The following is a 16,170-nucleotide window of genomic DNA, read 5'->3' as shown; positions in this document are numbered from 1 at the left end:
AAGGTTGTTATACAACTTTAACCACTTTTTATAAAGTCCATCTATCCTCTATGTAACAATTTACAAAGTCAAAATAGAAAAGGATGTTTTTATATATGGGCTTATTTCAATAATGTTTGTTCAGTATAGCTATAGGGGAAAAGCAACAGAATATAACAGTAGTTAAAACCCAGTACATTAAAATGATTCAGTGTAACAGAATAGTATTGAATGCATGAATATATGAACATAAAACCAACAAAATTAAATCTTAAACAAAACAATCAGCAAAATGCAATAGAATACAGAGATTTTTATAAAACTTTGGAGTCTGAAAAGCCTTAAAATATATAACCTCCAAATCTCTTTAAAGTTTCTTAGTTTTTTTGCTTGTTTGTTTGTTTGTTTTTTATCCATTTAGATTCCACTAGTATTTCAGTATATGGGATCTCCCATAGCGAGGGTAGGTTTTAGGAATCTCAAATTGGGTGGACCCAATTGGCAAAGAGTTGCAGGGAGATGAATTTCTCCCCTGAATCTCAGGTGAGATAAATAAGAGTAACAGTGCACTCAAAAAATATCCTTTGAAATAGGAAATACACTGCTCTCTCATAGAATATGCCATACTTGTAACTTCCTGTTTGGAAAAGTCTCTTCCTTCTCCTTGTCCCCTCCCCCCTCTCTCCACCTCCCCCCACCCCCATGGTCCCCTGCCATGTGGAGGCTAATTGTAGCCTAAGGAAAGATCACCCCCATTTTTAACAGATGGTTTTTTATTCCAAAGACACAAGGGGAAGCTACCAGCAGCCTGGGTACTGGGGCTGGCCTGGGGCAATCTGGCTCAAGGCTGGAGATCAGCTGGTGCTGAGCTGGAGCAGGTCGGGATCAGGAGAGGGATCTGGGTCAAGCAGGTCCGGAGTGGATGAATGGAAGCAGGAACAGATAGCAGGAGGAGGGAGCAGGCAGCAGGAGCAAGCTGAATCAAGAAAAGCTTGCGAAGGTGGGTAGGTGGGGCAAAAAGCCTTGGAAAGAGAAATGTGGCTTAAAAAAAAAATTATCTAGGCTATCTTTTAAAAAATTGAGAAGTTTTCATCCAATCTTGTGGTCACCAAAAACTATAAAAATTAAGTTAGTCCCTAGTAACAAAAATATTATATTTTGTGAGGTTTATTAAGGATTATTAGAAAATCAAGGAATAAAGAAAATGCACCATGTGCCCAGGACTGATTAGCCCCTATTCAAAGCTTACTTACTACATCATTGCAATGGCTGAGCAGAGAGAGCCTGTGGGAGGCATTACTGCCAGTTAAATACTAATTGTGATCTCACCCAGGTAGAGACTCAGGTGAGATTATAGGGAATTCTGGGAAATACCAAGAACTTCTGGGGATTGAAGTCTGGGGTTCAAATCTCCATTTTTATAATATCCACCCATCTTTCCCTATAAATATTGTATGTGGCATTCTAGAATATGTCCTATCAGTGCCTCAGCCTCAATATGTCTATAAGTGACATTTTCATTTTCCTAGTAAACTTGCCAGACTCTCTAACTTCCTCATTTTTATTAATGTTACTACAATCTTACCAATTCCCCATTTTCATAAGCTTGGGGATAATCATCTGCTTCTCTCTCTCTTACCCTTTATTTCTAATATAGTTACTGAGTCTTATCATTCCTACCTTCCCAATTTCTCTCAGAATCTCTTCACCCTCATTGAAACTGTTCTTCATCAAATAGATATAAGTGAAATGAGGTATATAAAGTACTTTTCAAGTTTTGAAATATTATAAATATCTCAACTTTCAGTAATAGTTTTTGTAATACATAAAACCCGTATTTCTTCTTGCCGAGGTAATTCTAAATGACCTTTTCCCCTTCAGTTTCTCTTCCTTCTAATCTGTACTTCCTAGTTACCCAAGTTGTCTTCCTAATGCACCTTATGATCATGTCCAATGCTTAGCACAGTACCTGGGACATAGGCACTTAATACATGTTTATTGGTGGATTGATGCCATTCCTTTATTCAAATCCCTCATTGTCTCCTCATTGCTTACCATATATACTAGAAACTCCTGATTCTAGCCTTAAAGCTATTCACCACTTTGTTCTAACCTTATAGGACAACCTTGTCTCATATTATTACCTTTCATATATTCAGTGCTAGGCTGTACTAGGCTTCATCCCATATTCTCAACCTGCCATGATATTTTTCTCCAAATGTTCTTTTATCATCTGCTAAAAATAGAATGAACTTTAGGCCTACTGCCACTCATCTCTTCCTGCTGCTATCTCTTTCTCTTTACCTTTAAGACCCAAGTTCCATGCATCTCTTTCAGAGTCTTCCCTGGACGTTGTCACTGAATTTGTCATACTCTTCCTTGTATCAAAGTTATTTTTCCTACTCAGAATCACAAAATCACATATATCATGAAATTTAAGAGTAGAAAGGGATGTCATTGGCCCCCTAATCTAATCCATGTACAGAATCCCTTATTATTTTGTAAGGTGACTGAGAATAAGCGTTGAGTGGTATCTCTTGTACCACTAAGCACCATTCCTTGCTCATAGAAGATTCTCAATAAGTGTTTACTGAATTGAAATTACTTTCACAGGAAAAAATATTTAAAATATATTTTTTCCTGTTCTTAGAAACTTATTTCTTAGTTCTTCATCAATTCCCACTATATAATGGAATCTCTCTCTCTCTCTCTCTCTCTCTCCATCAGCCCCCCCCCCCCTTGACTTCTCACTGGGAAAATATCATAATCTGTCTTCATATAATATTTATATAAATCCTCTTAACAATTTGATCTTTATCTGTCTATCCCAGACAATGTCAAGTTTAGCTTGTTCTTGATGTCAGCTGAAAAGAATTAAATGAAAATAAGGAAAGCAGGCCATATGCTTTACTAGGATAATAAAACAAACAGAAGAAAGCTGGAATCTTTGGTGTAGGTCACATTCTCTTTGGGTCTCAGTTGCTTCTTCTGTAAAATAAGAAAGTTTTTTCTAAAGTTGTCTGCAAAGAGTAAATATCTGATCTATGACCTATATGTGCAGCTGTTCTGTGAAAATTTGTGCCTGAAAATAATTATAGATACAAAATGTGCATATGAAATGGGAAATAGTAGAGAACGCACTTTTAAAAATCATTCTAAAAATGAGAAATGAGTTGTATACAGTTTTTAATTGTACTCTTGGAAAATATGGAATATCTTTGGCCATGATTTAAGAGGGAGTTCAACTCCGGAAAACTCTCTGAACCTTTTCCTCTGACAACTAGAAAATATGTTCATTTTTAATCATACTGGATCTCTCAGAAATTTAGTTAGTTAAAATGTATGTTTGCACCTGTGAAATAAAATGCAAGATTTATAAACCTTATGTCTTTTCTTTTGAGGTTTACTTTTTATGTTAGAATGAAAAGACTTGAAACAGTTTTTCAAGTTTACTGCTTAAAAAAATGGGATAGCCTCAAGGCATTGAAAATCCCTATTGTTTTTGTTTCTTTGCTTTCCTTTTTAGTTTATTATTTCTAGAAAATCCAGAGGGCAGATGAAATTTCTTGAAAACAAGCATATGCGTACTCACTAAACAAAAATACAAAAGAATCTTTCCTAATTTTATGTTTGAGATTGATCTGTATATAAAATCAGGCTTCCACCTCTTTCCATTGTATTAGTTCTCTGCAGTCCTCCTCCCTGGCATACTTCATGAGGGCATCCAATCAAAATCTTCCAAAGTAAAAGAGAGCTGGCATCATCCAAAGAATTCAATTAAAATGTGTTTTTTAAATTGATATTGCCAGTCAGCAGGAATGTTTCAGGTTGAAATGCGAACTCTATGTGTTTGGATATGCCAAGAAAAGCATTTGTTCAAATTAAGTAATCTAATGTCCTGCCCAAATATAAGGCTGTAAGACATTCTCCAGCTTCTCATACTTTAATGACTGTGATCTCATCAATAGGGAAACTCCTTCCAACTGATCATACTACCTAAATGCCTACAAAATGTTATAATGTATACAACATACTTTGTTTTATTTGCATATTTCCCTTATCATCTTTTCTCAACAGAACTTTGTTGTTCATATGCCCTTAGAGACCAGCTAAGAAAGGCCTCTTTGCCACTTCATTATCATTTGATCAATTATTTTCCATTTGGTGGAGGAAAGAGTTGATTAATCTTACTGATCTCCTTTGCCTAGGAGGCTTCTTTTCCACTCTCACCTCAGAACTACCATGAAGGGTTATATAACCTGCCTGAGATGACTTCTCGGCATCTTTAGAAACATCTAGATAGATCACTGGGTAGAGTTCTAGGTTTGGAATCAGGAAGAACTGAGTCTAATTCCAGTCTCACACAGACTTTGGGCAAGTCACTTTATCTCTGCCTGTCTCATAATAATAACACCTATCTCCCAGGATTGTTGTAAGAATCTAATTGATATTTGTAAAATACTTTGTACAGTGCCTGACACATAGTGGGTGCAATAAATACTTGTTATTTTCCCTTCATTCTTTTCCAAACCAAAATTCCTTTTCTTCTAAACAGTCTTCTAGCTCTGTCTCTTCCATGAAACCTTTCTATACCAACCCCACTGCCAGCAGAAACTCTGTAGTCCTCATTAAAACTGAATATTGTTGTGTACAAATGTAATGACATGACAATGCTTATGTGTTTTTCTAAATTTTCATATAATTTCCTTGGTGTTCACCCAGTCCCCAAAGACACTCCAAAGCCAGGAACTTGTTCTACAGCCAGGTGAATTGAACTCAGCCACCCTGCATCAATTAATAGTGATGATATAGGAATGGGAGGCTGTCATAGCATAGCATTGCTTCAGCTTCTTCTGTCTGCTCTTTTTTCTCTTTCTTTTTGTCCCTTGCCTATATCTATCCCAGCCTCTATTTCTACCTAGGTTCTAAGGCAGTTCATCTAAAGTAAAACAAGAATGCCATGCTTGGTTCATATTTCACTACCTTATTTCCTTGATATAATCTGTCTATTACTTTAGAAAGTCTTAGAGTAAGTAAATATAAATCAGATTTCCCCTGAAGTGGTCAGGTAGTTCCTTTCCCCTTGGAGTTGAGACATTTACATTAGTGTTTATTAAATGTTTCTATGTCCAATACATCTCTGAAGTCAAGCTTATCTGTATCAAGTGTATTCATTTCCTCCACTGGTTTTGTTAATTATTTTATAAAGAATAAACAAGGTTGGAGGGCATTGTTTGTTTATCTAATGCCATTTGTTCCTCATGGTTCTCCACACAAATAGCCTGCTTGTTCCACTTAATCCCTTTGGTGATTTTTTAAAGCATAAACTTTTTAAAAATTCTAATTATACATACAGCAGGGGTAATATTAAAAATAGTACAAGGGCATTTATTGCAATTTCTCTGGATTCTGTTTTCATCAGAATCCCGCAGCTATTTTTCCACAAACAACTAGGATGCTCCCCTAGCCATGGAAAGTATAGGCATATTAGCTTGCTAATGAAACGGAATACTCTTCCTGGTTTCCTCAAACATTTGCAAGGTGATCAAAAATGGCTAACCTAGTCAGAACAATGGCAATGTTTTCACTTGAGAAAATTCTGTACCTGTGTTGACATGCTTTAGGCAAATACAAGAAAAAGACTCTTCATTTGCTGAAAAATTTAATGAAATGACTTCTCAAGGAAACAGAACTCTTGTTACATAAGTGTATACCATTTCTCCTTCCATATTGAGAAAGCAGTGTTCCTCATAGTAGTTTTTAACCTTAATTTTTACATTTGCTGTACCAGAAAACAGAACCCTTTATCTGTTTTCCAAAGGAACACAATGTTTTTCCTGTGCTGTAAGAACTAAGCATTTGAAGTATGAGAAAATTAGATGACCCTTTGGGAAGGAAGGAACTCGAGCCAGCTGTCTTCCCAATGTTAAATTGATTTGGCTTATCTGCTTGGGTTTTGGGGGTGCTTGCCAACAGCAAGGGAGTTGATAGTTGTGATACTTATAAATAATAAACCAGATGTTTTCCTTTTCTGTCTACTTTTTGTATCTCTCCTTAACATTTTGCAAAAAATTGTGTACTTTTTTGTAGTAGAAGCCATTCATTACACTTAAGGTGCCTTTATGCCCAGATCTCTTAAGCATTTTAATGATATATTTGCAAAATGATTTCTGGATCCTTTGTAAACATTCCATATACCCTTTTTTAATAAGTCTACTTCAAGGATTGTAGGATGTTTGGGGAGGATTAATACCTCTGGTATGAAAGCTTAATGAGCCCTTTCCAGGGTTCCTTATCTACCTTTGGTTTCCACCTTTCACCCAACTCTCAACTGTGGCTCCATGAAACTGTAGCAATAGCAGCTGTCACACCCTGGTAAACCCATCTTAGCAATGAACTAAATAAAGGTAAGGGCAACCAAAAAGCCCTAAAAAGAAATGTTATGGGGATGTATACCTAAGAATGTGAAGAGTTCCCCCAGAAAATGGGAGGATGAGGAAAAACTTGTGCCGATGGCTATGAAGACAGCTGAAGCAGGTGCTATAAATCACATAGAACTTGTTCAGACGTGGAAGATGCCAAAATCATCCATTATACTCTTGATCATCACTAGTGGTCCTGACTCTTGTCCTGTCATTAGATTTTGATGACTCTGGAAGACAGTGAGGCTAAAGACCTTGTGCAATTCTGATTCACTTAAATGACATGCAAGTGAAGTCATCACCCCATGATGCCTTTGATTCTCTTCAAAAACAAAGAACAAACAACTACTTAACGAAATTTATGTTTAGCATGAACATAAACACATATTATTAATGTAAATGCTAGCCATCATTAAATTTCTTTTGTTTAAGTTCTCATTAGTCAAATGATAGAAATTCAGAATTTATGAACCATTATACAAGTAGTTTGTTGTAATACCATGTGAGTTTGCATATATATACATATTAAGTATAATTAAATATAACTTATATCTTACCTTCTGTCTTAGAATTAACAATGTGTATTGGTACCAAGGCAGAAGAATGGTAAGGGCTGGGTAATGGGAGTTTAAGTGACTTGACCAGAGTCATAAAACTAGGAAGTATCTGAGGTCCAATTTGAATCCATGACCTTCTGTCTCTAGACCTGACTCTCAATCCACTGAGTCACCTGACTGCCCCTATATATAGTTTAAAACGTCTATTCAAGTTGTTATACAAATTTATACTTGTTTGTATGACTCGAGGTCAATGCAGTCTTTGTGTCAGGTTTTACCCCAGAAGTGTAAAATTCTTTTTCTGAAACAGATTTACAACTTCTTTTTGTAATCCATTTTTATATTTTCCTGTTAATAGACTTTCCTAATGTCTCACTCAGATATCTTCTGTTATAAGCTATGTAGCAGTCCTTCATTGAAGGAGGCCTGAATAACATTGCATTTGAGAGTTTAGCTGAACACATGAATGCCTGTCTTATTGCCTTGCCCAGCTACCTAATTTTAGATTGCTTTTTAGTTCATATCTTTTTGCTCCTCTTTGCTGCTATGTCTTTTCCCTGAATTGTTTATACAAAACTATTACTTTTAAAGAAAAGTTATCCTACCTCTTTATCTGCTGATATATTTGGGATTGCTTTTTCTTTCTTGAATCACAAAATGATTCAAGTCAGTTGTAGTGTTTAGAACTAAGTAGCCCATTTTTAGGGCATGCCTTTTTTAAACCCCTTCTCTCTATGGAATGAGTAGCAAATTTTCCTTCTCATGTTCCTTCTTTTTTTCTTGTAGCTATCAATTCCAAGATATCATAGATGCTATGACTATAAATAGGACTGGCTGTGTAGTACTAATATCCTTGCCATTCATTTGCAAAAATTTGGTCTGGTCCATCATTAGTGATACCTAGATTTAAAGTTTTGGATGTTGTATGTTCCTGAGGAATTCATATCTTTTCTCTTAGCCACAGTCAACAGAATGCATGGAAAGAGGCAGAACAAATACTGAGTTTGGAGTGAATGGGCCTCAGTTCAATTCTAGCTCCACTACTTGTTCCCTATATACTTGGGGCAAGTCAACTTCTCTGGAACTTGGTATTCCATGGGGACTAGATTAGTTTTTTTGGGCTGACTAACATTAGAGAAAGTATATTTGTACCCTAATCTGCTTCATGTGGCATTAGTAAATAAAGTGTATATATATATATATATATATATATATATATATATATATATATATATATATATATATATATATATAGTGTGTGTGTGTGTGTGTGTGTGTGTGTGTGTGTGTGTGTGTGTGTGTGTGTGTGTGTTAATTGCTAATGCATTACCACTGAGCCAGCAGATTAGGACTCTATATCAAGTTAGACAATGAAATGCTGAACTGACAAGAATGGATCCAATACAATCCAGTATGAATTTGTTAATTGTAGCAGCTAGATGGCATAGTGAATAGAATGCCAGACCTGGAGTCAGTGTGAAATTTTTGCAAATGAATGGCAGTTCAAATCTGACTTTATAGACACTTACTAGCAGTGTAACCCTGAGAAAGTTACTTAATGATGGTTTGCCTCAGTTTCCTCATCTGTAAAATGTGTTGGAGACAGAAATGGCAAATCATTCTGTATCTTTTCTAAGAAAACCCTGAATAGGGTCACAAAGAGTCAAGTATGATTGAAACAACTGTATACATCACTAGACACAAAACAGTTTTGAAAAGTGCAAGGGAAACCAAAGCAAAAACAAAAATAAAAAACTATCCTTCCCTTCAGAGTTTATATTCTGTCAAGGAGGCAAGTGGACAGATAAGTGTATACATAATACTTTGAGGTAGAAAGAAAAAATTCTAATCACTGGGCAAAATCAGAAAACATATCTTATAGGAGCTGGCCTCTGAGCTAGCCCTTGAAAGAAGTCAGGCTTTATTTAAGAGGTGATGGTGAAGGAGTAGATTTTCAGGTATGGGAAATAGATGACAGATGGACTAACAAGTCTAAGGAAAGACTAGTAGGATAGTTTGTGGACTATTTGGTCCATGAAGGGGAGAAATGTACTATGAGCCTGAAAGAGTAACTATTGACAGATCACAAAGGGCTTAAAAACCAAACTTAGTAATTTTTATTTTATTGTAAGAGTAATAGGGGGTCAGTGATGGCTTTTGACTTGGGGAGTAACATAGGCTTATATTTAAGATGGTTATTGTGAAAGAAGATTGGAAAGTAGAAGTCCAGTTAAAATGCTGTGTCCATAGTTTAGGTGAGAAATGAATGATGATGGACTGAATTATAATAGTGACTGTGAGTAGAAAACTCAGGATAAATGTAAAAGATGTTGTGGAGGTAAAAGCAACACTAATTGGAAATGGGGCAAAAGGAGATTCAAGCATGATTCTCATCTGTGAATCTTGGTAAATGGAAAAAAAAATATTGTATCCTCAAAAGGAGTGTAGTTTAAGAGAGATGAAAAGTGTTCTGTTTGGGGGATGTTTAATTTGAGACAGCTCCATTACATACAATTGGACCTATCTATCTAAAAGGCAGTCAATGATGAAATAACTGTTTATTTCATTTGAATCTGACTTTTTGTGAGCCCATTTGGTGTTGGCAAAGATACAGAATTGGTTTACTATTTCCTTCTCTAGTTCATTTGGTAATTAGGAGATAGTTTAGGAGAGAGACCAGGGATTGATGTATAAATCTAAGATTCATCTGCATAGGTATGATAATTTATAAACAAATGATAAATTCATCACCATGAGATATGATGAGATCACTCCATGAAGAAATCCCAAGGGAAAAATGAAGCCAGATAAGATTTAGTCTTTGATATGATACCTATACATAGGGGCCAGGGTGAAGGTTAGGGTTAGGGCTAGGGATAAATAGATGAAATAGCTTAAGGAAATAGTTGAGTCAAGTGAGGAATTTTTTATGGTAGGGAAAGATATGGGTATGTTTAGAGCACAGGGAAGAAGGAGCCAGTAATGTAAGAAGAGATTGAGTGAAAGGGCAAGCCATTGGAGTCATGGGGAAATATCATATTAGGTATATAGGAGAGGAGTTGGTCTTGGTGAGGAGAGATATGGGACAAAATTTATGACAACATATGATGAATAGTCTCTCATTAATGTGTATTCTCTATAGGGACTTTCCCAATATTCTGGGTTTTCTCCGGGTCCTATATGTAGCTCAGCATGCCTGTCTCACCTCCTCAGAGTCCTTGCATCTCTTCTACATTCTTCCTGGGATATGTTCCTCTTATACCTAAAAAGGGATGAGAATTCACCATGAACTAGAGAGTAGGGGCTTACTTATATAATGATTACATACATTTTTATATGTTTATTATAATATTACCTTTGATTAAAAAGCTTAGGTTTGCAACCGCAATATTCAGGAGGCTATTTATTTCCCTAAAGTACTTTGTAAATACTTACTTAGTGTAACCTGTTTTTATCTTGGTGTTTTGGTTTGGATATCAAAGTAGCAAATAATCAAACTATTCACAGTCATTATTAATAAGGGGTTGTCTTATTTTGTTTTTTCTCAATGATGTTTCTTTTTAACAAAGAATATTTTATTTAATATAGTTAAGCATAAACATTAAAGAAAATTATTTTTAATGATGCAAGCACCCACAAATTTAGTAAGATCTTCAGGTGTTCATTTGAGTCTGACTTTTTGTCAGCCCATTTAGTGTTGGCAAAGATACAGAACTGGTTTACTATTTCCTTTTCCAGTTCACTTGACAGTTGAGAAACTGAGGCAAACAGGGCTAAATGACTTTCCCAAGATCCCACAACTCATAATGATCTGAGGTCAAATTTGAACAAGTCTTTCTGACTTGAGGCTCTACACTTTATCCAGTGTGCCACCTAATTGCCCTCTTTGCCCTAAAGATCTCCTTCTCTAATTGTCTATTGTTACTAATAAGTGGTAGAAGATTTTGTTCTACTAGAGTACCCCATAAGAGAGACTTTTGAACAGGAATATATGCCAGAGTAACTAGCCTTCTAGCCCTTTTCTGGTCCTTGGATTCTCTGACACAACTTAAACTCTGCTGTTCTGACATAAAGCTGGCTTTGGATTCCTGGGCTGGTACAGATAGTGGATGGAAAGAACTGGCATCAGACTCAAGATAAAGAGTAGGGATAGAGAAAAATACAATGGCAGCTGACTTGCATCTGTCCCTCTGTTTCTGACAATGCTACATTTTTGACAGTCAAGTATCATCCATGTGCATTGGTTTCTGGGGCAATAAGGTGGCACCTAACCCAACAAATGCTGGAACAGTTTTCTTGGATGCTACAAAATCAATCTGATGTGTTAGTCTGACCATGAAAACTATAATCATGAGATTCACTGAAGTTCTTATATGGCTTTCTTAATTAGCCACAAGGAAAATGACTGTGTCCAGCTTCCATTTCCTGATTGGCTTTCTATTTATATTTGAAGAGAGGGAAGGCAAACTCCAGCCTCAAAGGAATTTCTACCTGGGGAAGGGTTGGATCTAGAAATTGAATGGAATGTGAGGTCTTTGTGGCATTCTATGAATACTTTTGCTTGTACTGTATAATCATTATTATACACAATGGCTTCGACGGGCTGGCTAAACCTTGTGAGGGTAGCCATCGTGTCGTAGACCCCTCGTGAACTAAGACTTTGCTCACCCAGCATGTGAAGACTGCTTTGGCCTAACAGAAGAAATAAATAAGAAGGCTCAGCGGCTGAGATGGTGACGCAGCAAAGCACTGTGGAGTGCTTAGGTCATGTTGGAGCACAAAAGACAACATGGCCATCCAATGCAGCTGAGGAAGTCTCCAGGTGTAATGACTTTTTGTGCCACTGGACCCAGGCTTCCAATGCCGAGAGAGTGGGACTGTCTCGACTTTTCCACTTAAATCTCCTTCACGCACAAGTGTTTTTGTGCACACTCATCTACATTACAGATGAAAGCGCACAAAGACAATTGTCATCCTCAGTTCCGAGAGACTACTACTATAATCATTAATCTAATTAAACTATTTGTTTATATTATGATTTTAAATGAAGATGGATAAATGAAATAATATAAGAAAAGCAAGAGGCATTTCTAAGTAGGAGGGGCCCAAATCACAATATGGATAAGCAATTATGGTAGGCAAGCTATATATACTCTGGGCTACTGACTCTTGATAGCATCTGAATTGCTTTTATAGTGGTAACTAGATGGTTCAGTGGATAAAGTGATGGGCTTGGAATTAGAAAGAGGCAATTGGATATTAACTATCTCGCTATTAATTCTGTTTAGTAGAAATGTTTATCTAAATTTCCTTGTTAGCACACAACAGCTTCTCCCTAAGGCAAAAGTTAGAATCACTAAAATTTCCATTACACTTTTATTTCAGAACCTTTCTTTTTAAGAACAGATAGGTTTTAAATCCCAACTTGAACTTCAACTTGAAACTTAACCAAAGTTTAGAATACAGAGTTTAAGTGTTTTCCTATTTCTTTATTAAAACTGAAGGCAGCACTCAATTGCACCAGAAGTTTAAGAATAGTAACATTTAGAGAGAACTAATGATGAAACAAAATTGTCTGATAAATTTAATATTTTTAAACTAACTTTTATCTGTTATTAAATGATTCTTTCTCCTCCTTTAAAACCCAAACATGGCTTTCTTTTTTTCTTAAGTTCTCCAAACCTTAATTCACCCTCATAACCCTAGTGTCCTTTCAGTAGCTTTGATTCTGACCTTCTTCTTCATAAGGAATCATCTTTCCTGTATTTCACATAACTGATTTCAGGGGCCATCATGTCAAATCCTGTCTAATTCCTCCCCACTCCTCTATTACAATAGAGATTTTTCTCTCTTTTTCCTTCTTTTCTCTCCTTTGGGGAGGAGAATATTGTGTGAGATAAAAAAATGATTGACAAATGCCTTACTCAAAAATGAACACCAGTGCCCCACTCACTCAAATAAAAACCTGGAATCAGAGTCAGAAGGTAGGAGTAAAGAGAATCACTTGTTTATTCCCCTTCCTGAAAGAGAGCAATTCAATGATGGGCTAAGAAGAGCCAACTGACTAGGCAACAAGCAGGAAATATATTCACAAGACCCCTACCCCCTCCCTTGTCAGGCCTCTGCAGCAGGCCTTGACAAAACACCTGTACTTCCAGCCCAATTCAGATGAGGTAAGGGGAGCAATTGAGCTGTTCATTGTCCTTTCTGTCTTTCATCAATCTCCCTTCTAAGCTTTTCTCAGAATCCTCAATCAACAAAAGGTAAGGAACTAGCCTTTGTAACCTGGATGCTCATCCTGAGAATAAATAGCACATTCAATTCTGTCTCATATGGTATCAACTTCTTCTTCCCTTTTGTAATCTGCTTCCAGTTTCTGTTGCTAAAAATTAATTATAATTTGGTAGTAGAAAAGTACTTTTAAAGTCACCCAACCAAAATTATAAACAAATAGATGTATTGAGTAGTTTTAACTTCTTTCAGCATGCAAACTATGCTTATATAGAATGATAAACTTCAAGCTACCCAATATAACTCATAGAAATGGTTTTTAACATTTTACTGGAATTTTTAAATACTTTCTCAGCACATCATGCCATATAAATTGCTGGACATCATCAGGAAGAGTGTTAAAACCAAAACAAAAAGTGAATAATCTTAGCCTGACATAAAATTACACTTAGATGGAACTTGGATGTCTATAGTCCTAGAATCATCATATTGTAGATAGGATCCAAAAAAGTAGACTAGAGAAGATAGCAAATAATTAGTGTGTTCAGAAGGGAATATTGATCTGAATTGTTTCCCAGTTAATTTAATGGGATCTCAGGGTGGCTATCATTTGTTGGGGAACCCCTATAGAACAGGGGTTCCTAACCTTTTGGGAAGTCTGGTGAAGTCTAATGCTACTGTACTTTGTTGCCTACATTCATTATGGAAAGAAATGCTAACTTTCAGTTAAAGATTAGTGAAAATAAAGATGTATTGTTTTCCCTATTCAAGTTAAGGGTGGATAGACTCTCCTTCATCTAGAATTTGATGGGAAATAATAGGCTCCACCTTTTGCCATAATAGTTTCACCCTGTCTCTTATAGTTCAGACTAAGGTTGCCTGAAAATTGAATTGGGCCAGGACCACTTGAATACTTGAGTGGGCCAGGGCTGCCTATATTTCCTGAGTCAAATGTGGTCTGCCTGATATGGTCCCATTTTCTGCTATGAAGCATAGGAGGCTCTTAGATTTCCTTTCAGCTTTCAGAGCCCTGGCTTGTATTAAAGTAGAAATTAAGGTAAGCTGAGAAACAAAGTTCTAAACACAATCAATATTTTAGTTAGTCTAGTAACCAATAATTTGGGCCAGTGGCTTCTCTCAATGACCAAAGATCTTGAGTGATGGCTGACAAGGATTTTTATGACAATTTTCAAGATAACAGAGCAAAATCTCAAGAAACATAGGTGTGTCTGGCTTCTTCTGATTAGCTATTGATGAGATAGTCAAAATTGAGATTACATCATTTGGACTTCCCCTTCTGAAATCTCCTTAACCACAGGCCAGTGATTCTAGTCACAAAACAAAACTTCTCAGGGGATGGGATTAGTCTGCAGGTATTTGAAGTTTTCATTATAGTTTAAATTGATGAGATTTGACCTTTTAGAGTAATTGAGTTTCTTTAGAAAGTAGATTACAAAGATTGAGATAATTACAAGAAAAAGCTTTAGACAAATTTCTCCAGAATGTGGGTGGTGGGTGAAGTTTACAAGGAAAGGGAACCTCAAAAGGTAATATTAAATATAACTTGATTAAATCTTAGCAAAATAGCATTAAAATCAATTTTCAATTTTACATTTCCTCCCTTTGATTCTTGAAAGGCCATAGCTCCCATGAATTACTTAAGCTTGATTAAAGTTACAAACCAAAGTATATATTTGGTAAATCTGAAGCAATGATAAGTGAAGCAAAATGTGCTATTGAAACAACACTAATATTTCTGTTTGTTCTAATGCTATTACACTAATATATGGGAAAAGGAACTAAGGAAATTTTATCCCAGACATTCTACTTTAATAGAACTGACTTGAGAAGGGATGACCCTCAAAACATTAGGCTCAATCTCATTTCACCTGGCCAGGTCTCTTGATGTGAGTAGTTAGGGGACCTCTGGATTGTCCCTTCTTGGCTTGGTGCCAGATTCACTTTGTTCCCTGCTATGAAAATGAGATTCTTTGCCTTTCACCTTCTTCTAGTCTTCACGTTTTCTCTATTCCATTAGGATTCTGACAGTCTTTTTGTGCAGGTCTGAACAACTTTTTTTTTAAGTCAACATTTTAAGTAAAGACATAATTAAAGAACAACAAAAACAAATTTTGCTCTAAAAGGAAGGCATCACATTTCCACAAATCACAGGCATCATTCTTTCCTTACTCTATAAACATATAAAACTTAAAAAAAAATACCAGTCTATACCATGCTAGAACTCACATTATATTAGGCATAGACATTAAACATAGCAATCCCTGAACAACAAGTAGGGCACCATTATAAGCAGGATTGACAGTTTGTTAGCAAATTGCCCAATACAAAATTGATTATGCCCCAATTCTGGGGGAGGGGTCAAGGAAGGATTAGAGGTGTGCATATATTAATTAGTAAAGGAAACATTTCATGTAATAAATACATACTTCAATAAACAAAAATCAGCAATGAAAAAAGTACAACATGAAACTTCAGTAAGACAATGCAATACAGCTAGACAATACAAGAGTTGAACCCTGCCCAGTTGAGATAAAAAAAGGAGGGGAAGGGATGAGAGCAGAGTGAGAGAATGAAGACTCTTACAAGGTAGAGCTTTCTAAGAAAAGAGAAAATACTGAATGGCTTCATGAACCCTCCAGCTGATTATTTTTATTTGTATTTGTCATTGTTCCTTCTGGTTCATTTTTAGAGCCCTTCTAGGGGTATTTGTGGGAGAATTGGGTTCTTTTAGATCCTAACACCATAATTTCCCCATAATCTTTTCTTTGTTTCTTTATTTTTTTTTCTGGTTTAAAATTATAATTGCCCTCTTTTAAATTGTCTTAAATTGTCTTTAAATTGACTCTCTTGAAGAGAGTCAAAGTGGCTCAGGTCAGAAGCAGAGCATATCAAAGCTCCCATATTATCATTATTGGACCAGCTGTATTTGCAGCCTGATGGAGAAATGAACACCTGAGCTA

At 36.0% G+C, this 16,170-nt stretch overlaps 1 protein-coding gene and 1 long non-coding RNA gene across 10 annotated transcripts in view; one reads left to right on the top strand and one right to left on the bottom strand.

The window, feature by feature from the left end:
* The window catches only part of LOC103105779 (uncharacterized), a 69,567-nt gene that overhangs the window by 2,277 nt on the left and 51,120 nt on the right, over positions 1 to 16,170 (bottom strand). Inside the window, exon 2 of the long non-coding RNA XR_001629946.2 lies at positions 10,164 to 10,220. This is a non-coding gene — a long non-coding RNA (uncharacterized LOC103105779). The remainder of the gene's footprint in view (positions 1 to 10,163; positions 10,221 to 16,170) is intronic.
* Positions 1 to 16,170, top strand: part of CCDC148 (coiled-coil domain containing 148) — a 371,756-nt gene that overhangs the window by 330,349 nt on the left and 25,237 nt on the right. The window lies entirely within an intron of this gene.

This window comes from Monodelphis domestica, chromosome 4, assembly GCF_027887165.1.
Source record: "Monodelphis domestica isolate mMonDom1 chromosome 4, mMonDom1.pri, whole genome shotgun sequence".
Classification (NCBI taxonomy): domain Eukaryota; kingdom Metazoa; phylum Chordata; class Mammalia; order Didelphimorphia; family Didelphidae; genus Monodelphis; species Monodelphis domestica.
The sequence above is the reverse complement of the archived record's forward strand: the minus strand, read 5'-3'. Positions and strand labels throughout refer to the sequence as shown.